This window comes from Carassius gibelio, chromosome A23, assembly GCF_023724105.1.
Source record: "Carassius gibelio isolate Cgi1373 ecotype wild population from Czech Republic chromosome A23, carGib1.2-hapl.c, whole genome shotgun sequence".
NCBI lineage: Eukaryota > Metazoa > Chordata > Actinopteri > Cypriniformes > Cyprinidae > Carassius > Carassius gibelio.
The window spans coordinates 24,189,994-24,206,630 of record NC_068393.1 but is presented as its reverse complement, the minus strand read 5'-3'; positions in this window follow the sequence as shown (position 1 = coordinate 24,206,630).

Genomic DNA, 16,637 nt, shown 5'->3' with positions numbered 1-16,637 from the left:
ATGTATTTTTTTGACATTTTATATAGTTTTATTTATTTATAAATCTTCAGAAATGTTGTGGTTGTATTGGTAGTTTTCTAAATATATTTGTATATGTCACATGATCCTACAGAAATCATTCTATTATGGGGATTTGGGGCTCAATTATTATTATTATTACCACTACATTAATAATGGTTCATATCATTGATGTGTTCTTAACAGTTTTTGCTGCTTAATGTTTTTATTTTATTTGAAAACTGCGATAAATTTAGTATAACAACTTTTATTTGTTATTCCATAATAATATTATGATGCTTCATGGTAGATATATAAATAATTTAAATGTAAAGAATTTCCTTAATTTGTACTCGATGACATTCATTCTGATTTTATATGTCATATTTGTGGCTTTATATGTCATGATTTCACTTTTTCCTCAGTATAACCCCATAACCATATGACCACAATAAGTATTTATTTTTTATGTGTTTTTGGTGTTGCAGTACAAATCTAATTTTTCTGTATATTTGAGGACCCAGGGCTGGCTGAGTGTATGTACCTGGGTCTAAACAATTGTAAAACCCAGATTAAATTAAGTTTGCATGTCTGATTTGCAATTAACAGTTCTCTTTTGTTATTTAAACTATACCAAATGTTTGATGTATTAAGAAAACTGTTCCTTCTTCTCACTTCTCTACAGACTCTGTGTTTAGTTGATCAGCTTGTGAATGCACATCACGTCACACATGCTGGATTTGTGTGTTCCTGGACCAAGTAATACAGTGAGTCATCTTTAACCCTCAATCATCCGAAAATACCAACACATTCACAGAGAAGGGAAGCGCAGAACAGAAGACAAACTGAACAAGCCAACACGCACATGCACTAATACATTCAAACATGCGAACACCCCCATGCAAACACATATCCCCTGGACAAACAAACATTTTTCCTCAGGGCGACTGGGTGGGAATCATTCACATATATCTGTGTGTAGGTGCTGCACAGAGAACATCTGGAAACAGTGCTGTGTGAGCAGCTTTGTGTGTTCTTGGGGACTGCTCGCAAAATTACTTGTCAAACATTTCGACCAGATGGGGTAGGGAGTGGAGAACATGTGTCCTCCTCCCACGAGCATGATTTTTTTTTTTGATTTCCCTCTCATTTTGAAGTGAGGGGAGTTTGGGTGAAACTCACGCTGTAGCCCATTCCTGACCTCTCAGAGAAGAAACACACTCTCTCTCTCACACACACACACACACACACACACACACACACACACACACACACACCGCAACACTGATTTAGTTCTTCATGTTCTGTCTTTTTGGAAGTGAAACGATCGATAGGCTCAAGCATACAACATCCACCTGGTTTGTCCGGTTTCTGGCCAGCAGCAGTGGGTGGAGTGGGACCTCCTAACACCCCGGTGCGAGGAGAGTCTGAACGCATGGCCAAGACTCCACATATGGAGCCACACGTAACCTGAGCTGTTCGCGTTATGCAAAGAAGCCACTCCAGTTACAAATGGCCAACATGTCTCTTGAATGTATCAATGATGCACTAAATAAAAAGAACAAAGCTGTAAATGAATTCCTGTGGCTGTGGTTTTATAACGCAAGATGCTCCAGGCTCTTAGCATGACCATAACTCACAGGAAAACTCATCTAGTTTCTGCTTTAGAGTGGATGATTTCTTTTTTTATTCTTAAGCTGACAAATGAAAAATGAACAAGCTTGCACTTTTAACAGCAGTGTAGTACGTAAGCAACTATTTAGTGTGTGCATTTATCAAAAATGAAGTTGTACTCATTACAATCCCGAGGAAACTTAAAAATGCAAATATCTCAATTGTTATTTAAAGACAGCTATGAGATTAAATCAAGGGCAAAATAAACTCTTAATATTGTTTTTTTTTCATCTGTCATCCAAGACATAATTTAAATATTACCACCTTATGTTATGGCCCTATACTTAACAGTTGCTTTATTTGTTTCTATTTTTTCAATACCAGTCAAAGGTTTGGAACAAATATATATATATATATTTTTTTTTATGTGTTTGAAAGGTTTAATTAAGGCTGCATTTAATCAGAATTACTGAAGACTGGAGAATTGATGTTGAAAATTCAGCTTTGCCACCACATAAATATATTTTAAATTGTAAAAATGTTTCACAGTATTTACTGTATTTTTGATCAAATAAATGCAGCTTTGTCGATCTTAAGAGTCCTTTATTAAAAAGTGTATTATTCCAGTCTTTTGACCAGTAGTGTATTTTTCATCTGAGAAGAAAAATCAGAGAAAAAGTTGATGTATTAAAATATAACTGAGCTATGAAAGAACAACTTCTGAGCAATAAGATTGTCCTCACCTTTATCCCGGAGTACCTGACAAATTATGTTGTGGGATTATTAAATTTATTCTAAATAAACTACAAACATAAAATTATATAGATTTATCTTGTCCTCACATTCTTTCTTGTGACTCCTCCCTCTCAATGACACACAGCTGACTGAGAGGCTCATTATGCAGCTCATTATGCAGGCCTTTGTCTTCTCAGGTGTATATCACAATGATATTCATGATAGTTGACGCCTACTCGCATATGACTTTTACCAACAAAAAGTGTCTTAGAAAATTTTAATCAATATATTGTTTTCTGTGAGTGAGTAAACAAGATGATTTTCACATAATTTAGAAAGAAAAAATCCAGGCTACAAGCTCCAGTTCTCAAAAAGTCCCGGGAACCAATATTTTGTATGTGTTTTATTGCCTTATTCAAGTGTTTAAAAAAAAAAAGTTTTTCACTTACCACGCATACATTTTTTTTCTCAAAAACTAAATCAAGTACATACATACTGCTCACATATTATAGCCCAGTTTCTGCTGATTACAATGAGACTAGAATTGAGCCATTTAGATGTGTATAAGAAACTGAAAAAAAGCACAAATGGCAGGGGATGACAAAACTTCTCCAGGCCCCAAAAATACCATTAGATTCCCTTAGTATTTCCTCATGGGACTCGAACCAGCATCCTTCTATTCACCACTATATGGTGCACCACCCTTACATAAAAAACTGGGTGGGGAGATAAATCTTAGTAGTATGCTCATTTCATGTTCGTGATATTTTCTACTTTCTGTCATTTCTTGCTTGTGGAATGTGTCATTTTGGTTTACATAACATGAAACATTTAAACATGCAGCATTCGTGCACATTCGCACCACTAAAAAGCACATTCAGGCACCTGTTTTGAATTACCATTGGGAAGGCTAATCATCTTTTTCTTCCTTCTTTTTTTGTCTCGGGGGTTTTAAACCCTATGCCTCATATCGTTTATGTTCTGCCTCCTCCTTCCACGGCCATGCCTGTGAAAACACAGAAGGAATGTTCCTTCACTCAGTGGCTCCTAAAGAGGGCAAACAGACCCTTCCTGTGGCCGAGGGCCATGTCTTGAGCACCATTCAGGCATCATGAGGCACAGCGGGTGGTGGGTTAATGGTCAGACACTTGACCTTCTGTGACCTTGTTTATATGTCAGTCCATGCAGTGGCAAGCTGGGGGATGGTTTACACAAACTGCCACAATATTACTAACATTTCACTGGATAACTTCCACATAGAGTGCTTAAGATATGTGCTCATGCATATTAGTATTAGGGCTGGGTGTTAATAGGGCAGCTAAAATAATTGTAAATAAATATGATGACATTTGATAATACTCTGTTCCAAAGTTTGGGGTTCATAAAATGTTTTTGAAAGGAGTCTACAATGCTCACCAAAAACCTTTTAAAAATATATTTTATAGTAATTTTTTAGTAGACATTATTCCAGGCTTCAGTGTCACATAATCATTAGAATATGCTTATTCTATGCTCAATTATTATCTAGAATAATTTTTTGCTATTATTATTATTATTATTATTATTATTTGCAATTATTTGATGAATATCAAATTCAAAAGAACAGAATATGTTGTTAATTTATGAATGTTATGTTATTCATATATTTGAGCAACAACCAGCAAGTTAAAAACTTTTAATGCAGGAAGTAAAATATAGTGATTAAATATGATTAAAAATAATAAAAACTGTAAACTGTATGTTTCTACTAATAGACTGTCACTAAATGAATACAAGAAAAAAGTTTCTTAATTACTTAATTATTATTTAATAACAATTATTTACAGGTACCAAAATAACAAGACATAATAAAAACAGAAATATTTACCTACATATTTTTTTTTGTATCTACAGACACAAGCAATGCTGCAGTCAGATCTTAGAATCAGATTTATCAAACTTGACAGTCAGAAAATTTGAACTGATTCATGTTAAAATCTACAGTGTATCATATTGTTATAATGATGTTATGTCATTATGATTATTTAATTACAATTAAATCATCATAAGTACTCGGTTTATGTTTCTAGGCGGAGATAACTGGGGCTGCGAGACTGCGGTTTGCATGCAGTGATGCTCCTGTTAAGCTGCTGTGCATTTCTCCAGTGTTCATAATTCACAATTAATATGTCAGGGGATGAGCGATCCAGTGCAGTGTACAGATCAGAGGTGTCTGAACAATGCTCTTAGATGGCCACTGTCTTGAAGAGTTGAGTTCTGACCCTAATAAAACACACCTGAACCTCCAACTTCCAGGCAAGTCTGTTATACTGTAGCTGGCTGGAGGTATACTCTGCAGGACGTTGGCCCTCCAGGACTAGGATTGGACACCCTGCCCAATTTGAGCTTTATTTCATGTTCACAGCACAAATATTTTAGGATGAGTTACATACTGAAGTTTAATACTTATGATTAGAGGTTTGTACAAATTGAAGCATCAGTAACAAATGCATGTGCATGTGAAAGATCTTTAATCTTTAAAAGGCTGGGAAATAATTTGTGAAGCAAAATTGCAGATAAATGAGCACAGCTGAGCCCAAAGCTCCCTAATTGTTTTTAAATGGCAACATAACTTCCACCGGCCAACTTCCAACTGTCATGACAAAAGCTTCTGAAATCTATAAATACACTAAAACGACACATGCATAATGGCCTCTAAATTCCTCCTTTGTCTGTCCAAACAAAATGAAGGGCCTGTTCAAACAAGCAGTGATCAGACTGACCAGGACCAGGCCTGTGCTCACATCTGATGCCAAATGTGACATTGATATCTTCAATGGATACTTAAAAAAAATAAGGAAACAAACAAATGGCGAGCCAAAAAGAAACACAGCGACAAGCAGCTGTTGAGTAAAATGTGGAACGATGGTAGATTACCGGAGCCACTGAATGTGTCTATCAAACACATTCAGGAGGTGAGAATTGAGCTCCCATCTGAAAATAGGCAGATGCCGAGGAGCTCACAGGAATCTGGATTGCATTCCTGTAGAACGAATGTGACTGAAGTCACTTTCTCCAGGAAAAGCAGGAAACAATACAGGAAAACCTGTTCTCTACAGCGTGACAGCCAACGCTCCCTGCTTCCTTTCCAACTACTGCCTGCTTTCCTGTCTTTCTTTGGTATGTGTATATTTGTGAGTGTGAGTGTGTGTGGATATCTGACCCCCTGTCATGAAACTAAATGTGGACATCACTGTGGGAAATGACCCTCAAGATACTGGCCCAGGTCAGAGAAACTGTCTCACACTTATTCTATTGCACTGATGGCATCATTCTATTGTTCGGGGGGATGGATGGATGGATAGATTGACTTTTGGACATTTTTCAAAATATCTTCTTTCGTGTTACATGGAAGAAAGGAATTCTTGCATGTTTGAAATGACTCATGATGATGAGTAAATGATGACACAATTGTATTATTTTCTAGATGAACTATCCCTTTAAGTGAGAATTTTGCATACCTTTTTGAATTTCCAAGTGGTATTTTCCTCTGGTTAACTTAAAGACACAGGAAAAGAGACAGACCCTGAAACAACATTCTCCAAACCAGAAATGGACAGAGAGTGCCGTGGCGGATTGAGATATGGTTATTTTCTTTGAACTGCGTTTGTGACACATCTGTACTGGTTTTATTTCTGGACTCTTTTAAGATCAATCCAATGAGGGCATACAGATGGAATCCATTATAACTTCCTGCCAGATCCATCCCTGAATTGACTGAATTGTCTATCTTGGGGGCTTTTCATTAATAGATAATTTACAACAAGGCAGCCTGATTTAAACAAATTTTAAAGGTGAAATATGTTTTGTTTTTTTATTTTAGGATTTTTTGATCCCTGTCCCAGTTTAAAGTCTTAAAGACTTTATTCATGTGCTGAAATTAACCTGCATTGACCACTGTATTTCTGCATGGCTGCTTTATAAATATTTGTTGATTATACTTTATGAGGAGTCTTAGTATTTTTTGCAAAATGCCAAATATAAAGGCTTCAGAGGTTCAGTTGGGCTTTGAAACATTTAGTCTGGGCCAGTTAAATCACTTCAGGCCATGGCCGCTCGATGACGAAACAGACAAATGTGCAAAAGCAGAGAGACACGTGCCTTAACGTAACTTTTTAATCTCTCTTGACAACAAAAACTTTTTATAATGATTGTAGTTGAAACTGATAACATTCCAGTTGTCACCAGCAACCAATAAATGATGCTATACAACTCAATAGACCACTTACAGCTGGTTGGTTTGACTCTAATCACTTTAAAGTTATGAGGCTAAATTGTTCATGAAATGCAGTGAAAACTTCAGAACACCAATCTCTGTGTTTCTTGCTCTCTTTCCAAATTCCCCTTCATTTGTTCTAAACTCCTCCATCATTTCTTCTCTCTTTTCTTTCTTTATAGCCTGTTGTCCAAGCTGAGCATGGGCAGATGTTTGACTTTAGCAGTTGTCTCAGGAGGGAGGGCTCTCCATGTGCTAATAAAACATCCTCACCACACCCAACAGAAAGCGTAACCCCAACAGTATGGGAAACAAAACACAACTCCCATTTAATGGAGTAAAAAACAAGAATATGAAAAAACACACAATTCACATCTTACATATGTGTCTGCTTTTGCACTCACATAGAGGTCTACAGTGGCTGTCAAAATCATGGACACTTAGGATACACTTAAAAATGCATAAAATGCACTTAAATTCATTGCAGTAAAACCAAATAGTTTTTATTTGAAATAAACATCTCAGGTTAAGAATGTAACCATGGTTCCCTGAGTAGGGAACGAGACACTGCGTCCTCTAGGGGTCGCTATGGGGAACACCTCATCGTGACCCGTGTCTAAAGCATCATTGAAAAAACACCAACGAGTTGGCCGGTGACAGCCCCTGACGTCACTACTGGCTCGACTATGGATAAATAGACATAAAAAACCACATCATTCATTTCTGAAGCTTGCGACCGAAGCATGGCAGGGAACTAGAGGACGCAGTGTCTCGTTCCCTACTCAGGGAACCATTGTTAAATTTGTAACCTGAGACTAATGATTATTATTTTTTTTTTTGGGACAATTTGTTAAAATAAACAATCCATTTAAAACTATTCTAACTATTCGAGCCGTTCATGCCAGACTGAGGAGAGAGGTGTTGTAATAATGTAAAATATGTGAAAAATAATGTTTTTCGAACAACCTAGTATGAGAGCATGTTCTATTACACCCCCAAAACAAAGCATAATAGGAACCTGTTTAAAAGAAAGATTTGTTCAAAATTAGATTGATTTGATTCTCAATTTCGACTCACTGATGAAATCTGGTAATAATGGTTTTTGAGGCAACAGCTCATCATCTAGTAAATACGTAATAAGATTTTAAATATAGTACACAAGTTGCATTGACTACTTTTATGGTACATTTACACATGAGAGATGGAAACCTGTGCAATTAAAAAGACAAACGCATAACACAAAAGTCTGCCTAAACACACAAATGAATTAATTTTTTTTCTCATCATTGGTGCCAGTTGTATCTGTTCTAACGTGCGTTTGGGAGCCAAATACTTGATTTATCTGTCGTGTTCTGGCTCTGATGTCGGTTTAACCACAAGCTTCATTTCATCACCTCATATTTCTCTCTCTCACTCACTTGCTCTAAGCTTGTTCTGTCTTTAGCTGACTGAAGAGGACAGAACACACCACATGACCAGTCCTAATGGGTGCTCATTGGGTGGCTTGGCAGCTCTTAAAGTGATTTATTGTGAAATTCTCACATCTCTTTCAGACATCAATATAACCCTTAAAGTGAGACCTAAGGGATATATCAAGAAGAATAAAGCATAATTCCTAACCCTTTAAGAGCAGTCATTTCATAGCTTAATACTTCTCACAGTGCTGTTTTCACTCATACAGATTTTATTCATCGTCTACATGGTTTTCACTCCAATCTCTCTCATTCTCTCTCTCTCCGTATAGTCTGATACAATATACCAGACTGAGGCCTATCTGCAGAATGAGCATGAGACGAGAACTGAGAAAAAGAAAACAGGGATTCTGCATTGTAAATTCAATTCTTTTTGTGTGAGCCTGGAATGGCATGCAGTTGTAAAGCATGTCTGGGTTTTGGAGTCTATTTTTACAGTAAATCTTTTGAAGCATGAAGTGTTATTAGTGTTGGAGAAAGCTGGAACAGAGTGGAATGGGTTTTGCCAGCAAAGGCTTGTGAGATCGATCCATCATGGAGGGCACGCACATGCTTCTCATTATATCTGCCATCATAATCATATCTAAACTGAGGTCATGCTGTTGGACTGTCATGTTTTCATTCGACGTATTTCTCACACAAGCATTTTGCATGTGATAGATACCTTGGAAAGCTTATTCAACACAGTAACCTGATAAATAATATCTGTATGAACTCATGAAAATGACTCATGAAGATAAAGTCTTCTATCTAACATTCTAATTACAGTGCTTGCAATGCAAGGTAATCCTCAAACATTATAATTTTCATCTTCTCTATAATTTTCTGCAGTTAATTCAGCTTGAACAAACACGCTTTCAAATTCAGACTTTTTCTTTTAGGAACTTTCAAAGAAATAAAGAAATCTCTTAGAATGTTCAACATTGATATAATCAACAGCAATGAGGTCACTGAAAGAGTTGCATAAATAATTTGTGATCAGTGATTCTTCTTGCATTTATTTGCATATTAAATCGTGTCTGTTTTCTTTTTCCTCGCATCTGTATGGCAGATTCCTTCGGTTTTGTCTGATATGTATGGTTTATGTTTAGTCTAGTGTTAATTCACCTTCTGCCACTCGATGGCAACATAAGACCAGTAAAACCTACTTTCACAGCAGACAGCGATGCTGTTCCATGTTGCAGTCCTGCCCTCTAATGGTCAAACATACAATCTTCTGTGGACATCGCAATTATCATGCACATCATATTTCATAAGACAGCAAAGTCTAGTAAAAGCAAAGGCTGCTGGGAAAACATTAAACAGATTGTTTCTTTGATCCCCAAACATTCGTCATCTCCAAATGCATCACTGAGCTGCATCTGCCAATGTAATGCATTCAGTAAAATTTATAAACCTACCTACTACTAAACCATTGTATTCAAAAAGTGGTCGTTTTAAATGGATTTTGAAATGCATGAGACCTGACTGAAAGTGTTGAGCAACACTGAGAAACTAAAACCTCTATAGCTACTGAAATTATCTCTGTCTGTATGCTAAACGATTATTTTAGTAAAAAAGAAATGTACAAAGTGTTTATAGTCTTGTTGCAGGTGTGTGTGTGTGTGTGTGTGAGAGAGAGAGAGAGAGTGTATTGTTTGCCTCTAATGTATTTGCTCTGGGCTTGAGCACAGACTCGCAGGTTCTATGCATCAAATATTTATCTCACAGTAACTCTTATGTCTTAAATAATTCTCAAAGAACTCTGGCAAAAGCAAGCCCTTACAACCCCAGACACGCTTCAACCAATAGATTCAAGGAAATACAGAGAGAGAGAGAGAGAGGGAGAGAGAGAAAGAAAACTATTGGGGAAAACCCAAAACTGACACAAAGTGAGAGATGTATAGAAATTGTTTAGTTTAACTTTAAAATCATGTCTTTATCTAAACTAAACTGACGTGCAGTACAAGCATTGGCTTCAGCACTTCTTTTATATGGTTTTTGGTAAAGTTAATAAACTTGTACATTTTTCGTGTTTACGATTTGACCCGTATGATTTTCTGTGGAACATAAAAACAGATATTTTGCAGAATGTTCACATTTCAGATAAAGGCAATCTATAATAACAAAGGACTGTCAAACTCCCCCCAAAAGAAAATAAAAATTCTATATAATGTGTGTTTTTGTTTAATTTTATTTATTATTATTATTATTATTATTATTATTTTTGCATGAATAAGGTTCAATTAATTTCTCTCTGCTGTAGATTTCAAAATCTTAATTCAGATTAGTAAGGCATGTTAATAGCATATTCAATTTTGAAAGATACATAATGACAATTATTTTGGGGGGTGAACTTAAACACTTTATTCTTTTAACACTTTTATTTCCCTCCACAGAACCATAAGAATGACTGATAAAATCCTAGATCTAAAATTTCTCCATGGCTATACTATTTATTTAAGCAGAAGTGTGACTACAGAAGGCCTAATTATTTTGTAATGCAGTTTCATTGTTGTTGAAATTATAGTTTAACATTACTTAATCGAGACTGGACTGTACTTTAGCGAAATTTAATTCACTTCATCCATACATCTATTGTAACGTGACAACTGAACTCAAAGGTGCGCAAACAGAACAGGTGCCGTTGAGTATATAATTGTGGTGGTAAAGGAGAATAACAAACATTATTTATTTGGAATTTGTTGAGGAGGAAAACAAAAGCTTTTCTGTTAAATGTAAACAGGCCTGGTTCAGGCCAGCCCTGATTTTTAAGCTCAGAACTTTAAAAGTTTCTATTTACGAAATGTTTTTGCAGTGTTGAAATATGTAGCCAATCACAGACACATCGTTTGATTTATTGAATGCAATAGCCAATCAGAGGTCTTTAAGTTAGTCTTGACTGCTAAAAAAACGCCCGTTTTTGTTTCAGTGCTGAGTAGTGCACGCTCGGGAATAATCTCATTATGACAAAGTTTAGAAAATATAAAACTATAGATTCAGTGCAGTGTAGACCTTTGTGAGATTGCGATTACCTGAAATGAGAGGCTTTTTACTGGTTATAACAATTCTGAACTTCTAATTGGAGCTTTAAGGACTCGTGTCAATACAGTTTTCATGTTTATATTGAAATAAATTAACATTGTGCATGCATTTACTTATTGTAGGCTATATGTTTATGGCTTATTGTGACTCACTTACTGAGGAATAAAAGCTGCAGTCAGTTAACTAAGAAAATTGAGCTTCGACTGACCTTAAGTCATGTCACATGTAACAAGACTTTGCAGTTTTACGGATCAAATAGAATACTGGCTTGACTTTGATTGCATGTTCCAGTAAACATTCTGCTGCTAATCTTTAATTTTTTTTTTTTTTTTTTAAATTCTTTCTTTGCATTACTCTTTTCAACTACATGTCACAATCTGAGTGATCACAGTGGCAAACGTGGGAAGAAATGCCATGTGTCAACATCAAAAACCTGTATTAGTTTGTGTTAAAGTGCAGCAAGAATCTTTTCATGTCTCTTTTATGTCTTTTCATAAACACTTTTTCTGAATATGTTCTTGTCTTTTCCAAGTCTTTTACTTGGTTTGAGCCATCACATCAATTGGCAAAAATGGTAAGAAATGTTGTGTGACAACAGACCTGTATTAACATGTTAAAATGCAACATACTGTATATCTTTTATTCTGCAAATCAGTGTATTTTGGAAGATATTCTTCTGTTTCATTCTTTGCATGCCTATTTCTAACTACATGGCATGGTTTTAGCCATCGCAGTGGTTAGAACAGTAAGAAAGATCATGTGATAACAAAACAATTAACTTGTGTTAAACTGCAACTGTTTTATTTTAATTATTATTCTGGAAATTCAGTTTATTTTCTGAACATGTTCTTCTGTCCCTTTTTGTTGTTGTTGCATGACCTAACCCTTTCCATGCCTTTTTTTAAACCATCACAAGTGTGAATATGGTAAGACAGATCATGTGACAACACAAAAAAATTGAATTAATGTGTTAAACTGCAACATATTATTATTTTTTATTCTAGAAAATCACTGTATTTCTGAGCATGTTTTTGTCAATTTCTTTCTTCGCGTGACTCTTTCTCAACTACATGACATGGTTTGAACCGTCAGTTGTAAACATGGTAAGAAATGTAATCTAACAACATCAGAAACATATTCCAAGTTGTGTTGCAATGTAGCATGAATCTTTATTCTGGGAAATCACAGTATTTCTGAATACGTTCATTTGTTTCTTTCTTTGCATGACTCTTTCCAACAACATGCCGTGGTTTGAGCCACCACAATAGTGAAAAATGGTAAGATAACAGCAATACTGGAATATATTAAAGGACATTTTAAAAGATTTAAATCACTGAATCACTGGTTCAGAACAATTGATTTTGAAGTTTAAAAAAAGCTTCAGAAAGCAATGTTTCAAAAGCATGCAACACTGGTGTACTCTGTCGTATTTTGCATTTTTATGGTTTTCAAATATCGACGGACTTAGGGACCCATCACTGATGAATTATCGAGAAGTGTGAGGGGGTGTTAGGTGTTTTAATTAGCAACTGACCCTAAGAGATTCATAGGTAGCAAACATCTGCATACTGTATGTTAATGAACATGCCATCAGGACACTCTTGGCATGCATATGCCCAACTATGTCTAAAGTCAAAGTGTGAGTGTAACAATGAGACTGAATTTGGTTAACAAGCTTTCAAATGAATGCAACATTTAGATGTGTCCATCAGCAATATATATTGACATGACTCGACTGCTCAACCCAGATGGTGTGGGAGCGTGAGGGGCCACTGAGGGCCATTGAAGTACTCTGCATTTGTTTACTACACTCTTCCTACCGCTGTCAGGGGAAAAAAATGAGAAACACTCAAAACATAACGTCAGAACACTTGAGCTTAGTGAGCCGTGTAGTTCAGTGATACTGGAAGAATTACAAGTGTAACGAGACAGGGAGAACATTGGAGGAATGTAGAACCAAGAAAAACTCCACTTTACTGCTTTATTCTCAACATTTCTGACAGAAACGAGTGTATAATACTGTATGTTGACATTCTGAACAGTGACTCACAGAGCAGAATCATGCCAAGAATAATGCTTGTGTAGAGCCTTATGAAGTCTGTTTTATCTTTTCTCAAATTCCATGGTTTCATTTTCCAGTTTTCCATAGTTTTAATGGTTGATTTAAATGTAAAAAAGTCAAAAAGTCTATCTAATCAATTGAGTTCATAAAACTTTAACAATTTACTAATTTATCAGAATGTTAACACTTACAGTGCCTTATGAAATGTTTTATTCTTTATCTATTTTTTTTGTGAATTTCTAAAAACTGGTACTAATCAAATAAATCCAAACTTTAGCAATTAATTGTAATTGTGTACAATTTTAACAATTCCTGCCATTTCTGGTAAAGTTTTACTGGTTGCACTTTATTTTACAGTACGTGTACTAACGTGTACTAATAGTGTACTTACAGTGTATTTATCTAAGAAAGTTCTGGTAATACAAGGTAACTACATGGGGTAGGGTTAGGTTTAGGGGTAGGTTCAGGGTTAGTACCTAGTTATTACATAGTTATTGTAATTACTATAATAAGTACATAGTATGTACATGAGGAACAGGACTGTAAAATAAAGTGCTACCGTTTTACTGTTTATATTCAAATATAGATGGAAATTTGTGTGATATTCCTTTAAAATAAAAAAAGGCATTATTATTATAATAATTATTATTTTTTACTACTACTACTACTGTGTAAAATACATTTTATTACTATATACTTTCTTATTCCTTATAACTGCAAATTTGGCATTGAGAGAGAAAGAGATAGAAAGAAAGGAAAGTGACAGATAGATCAGGTGAACAGGCCATCACTCTATAAATAACTCTACTTGGAGGGTGATTTCACCCTGACGTTTTCTCTCCTCCACCAATTTTCCTTTAAATCAGTCTTAAGACATGCCCCTCTTTCTGCACACCTCATTCCTCCAATAACACAGAGCCGTTTTGACCTCTATCTTTGTTCCTCCTGTACTCTTTGAATCTCATGCTCTTTCATTCAGAACCTTACATGTTTTCACAGTCTGATTATTGTGCTCTTTTCTTCCATTCTCTTCCTCTTAAAGTTATCATTTCATCATTCGTTCATTAATCCCTGATTGCCCTCCTGTTCTCATCAGTATTAGCCACACTGCTCATTCTGCTTTGTCTCTCCTGCCTTCACACGTTCAGCTCTTACATCCCCTCATCATTTCCTCCCACTCTCTCTCTCTGACAGGTACCCTGTGTGGACAGATCTTTGAGGCTTAAGTTCTGTAACTATCCTCGGGGGATGTGGTGACTAGCCGCTGTCAGAGAAGCCAGGATTAGGCTGTCTGCTAGAGGCCTGCAGATGACAGCAGTGCCCATCTCCCCCCCTTTGGCATGGCTGGAGGACCCCCATAAAGTTGAACTGTAGATAAAACCAAATTACTGATCAAAGCTTCTGGATTTTGTTGTGGGTACATTACAGTTACTTTGAAATAAACATAATTTTAATGTGTATTCTATGCCACTGGCTCTCTAGTGGTCTGTGAAGGCATGCAAATGGTCTGTATATTGATTAAAAAACAAAAAACAAAGGTAAATTGTAAAAACAAAACTGTATATAGACAAAAAAATCAACTTTTTGAATTAACAATAAATTAACATATTAATCTGCTAATTGCATTTTAATATGCTAAAAGTATCGCTTATCACCTATCTCTCAAGTGAACACTCTATCTACAATCTGAATTAGGAGTGTCAATGGTCCACTTGAGAGATAGGTGATTGTAATGCACTTATAAGTCTGCGATCCGCCATAATGCAAGAAGAAGAAGAATGCCTCATGCGCTTGTTGCTGTGAAGTGCATTCACAAGAGTTCTAACAGTTCGGACATTGTGTGAATCAGAGGTAAAAAAAAAAAAAAAAAACCTTTATTAATAATTGTCAGTTTCTTACACATAACGATCATTTTGTGTCTTTACTAGGGCCGGGACTTTAACGCGTTAATTGAGATTAGTTAATTACACAAAAAATAACGCGTTAACTAAGATTAATCAATTACAGAAAAAAAATTCCCGCATTTTTAATAATGTATTTTTTGCACCGCGGAACGTTTCTCACTGGATGAGTTTCGGCGGATCGATTATACTGGAGCACCAACTAGCGTTCGCATATCACCGCAGCAGCACATCGAGCCTCAAGTATCACCTCAACGCAAAACATATAGCAGCTAGCGTGGACTTTACACTTTATGTTGAACTATGTATTATTTTGTTGGTGCAACAAGGTTTGTTTTGGCCAAGGTTATTGAGAGTTGGACTTAGTATGTTATGGCCTCTGAAGCAACAGAGAGATGTTTTCTTATAGTCAGGGTTTCCAATGTTCTGAATGTAATTGACAGAATTGTGTTTTACTTAAAAAAAAACACTTTACAGAAGGTTCCAGCACCTATAAGCTTCCTGAAAATCTGAAATGTACTATTTCTAAATTGTTTCTAAATATGCTATTGCTACACTTCATGGCAAAAATTGCACTGGTCTGCTAGACTTGGTTGAACAAAAATAAACAATATTTTGTTGCTTAAGCTTATGTATTCAGTCATTATTCAATGGTATACTATAAATCCATGTGAAAAAAAAATTACTTCTCACTGTTCTCAGGTCAAATATTTATCTGCGATTAAAATGCGATTAATTTCGATTAATTAATTACAAAGCCTCTAATTAATTAGATTAATTTTTTTAATCGAGTCCCGGCCCTAGTCTTTACACATATATGTATCGTCACAAGCCGCAGGGTTTAATATGGATTTGTCTGTGCATGTTTCTTTATACTCTCATAGATTCTGTTACCATTTTCCATGCATTGTACGGCTGAGAGACTTCAGCGACAACAGCTAAAAATCCTAATTTGTGTTCTAGTTAAGAAACAAAGTCACCTATATCTTGGATGCCCTGGGGGTAAGCAGATAAAGATCTAATTTTCATTTTTAGGTGAACTATCCCTTTAAACAAGAACCTCTTTTGACAAACATTCTTAACTTGGTATTGAAAGCTTCTTACATTCCCACATAAAAACACATCGATAAGCCATCAGCATTCACAGTGAAGCATCACGGCACTCCATTGATTTGAGCAGCACCTCAATGGCGATTAAAGGTCTCGGCAGAGCACATGCTAAAATATTTATGACTGGCTATTACGTGGTTGATGGTGGCCCTTTGAGCCACTTGGACTGTATGGGACCTTTATCTATTTGACCAGCTAATTAGCGACAACCCTCTCTATGCTAGCTAATATTGACTAGTTGCATAAGCATCAATGACAGATAAATTTGTTTAGCAAGCTACTGCATCACTCTGCAGGTAATAAGAAACAGAGCCAAACCACACATCCCCATTTTCTTCAGCAAGCCCAGTGAAGTCCCTGCTGAAAAACACTGCATAGCTGCTATCCGGCATCTGTTGTGTTGTGGTTGCTAGTTTTCTAGCATGGACTGCTGCTATGCTGGGGTCTCAACCAGGCTTCTTAAAGAG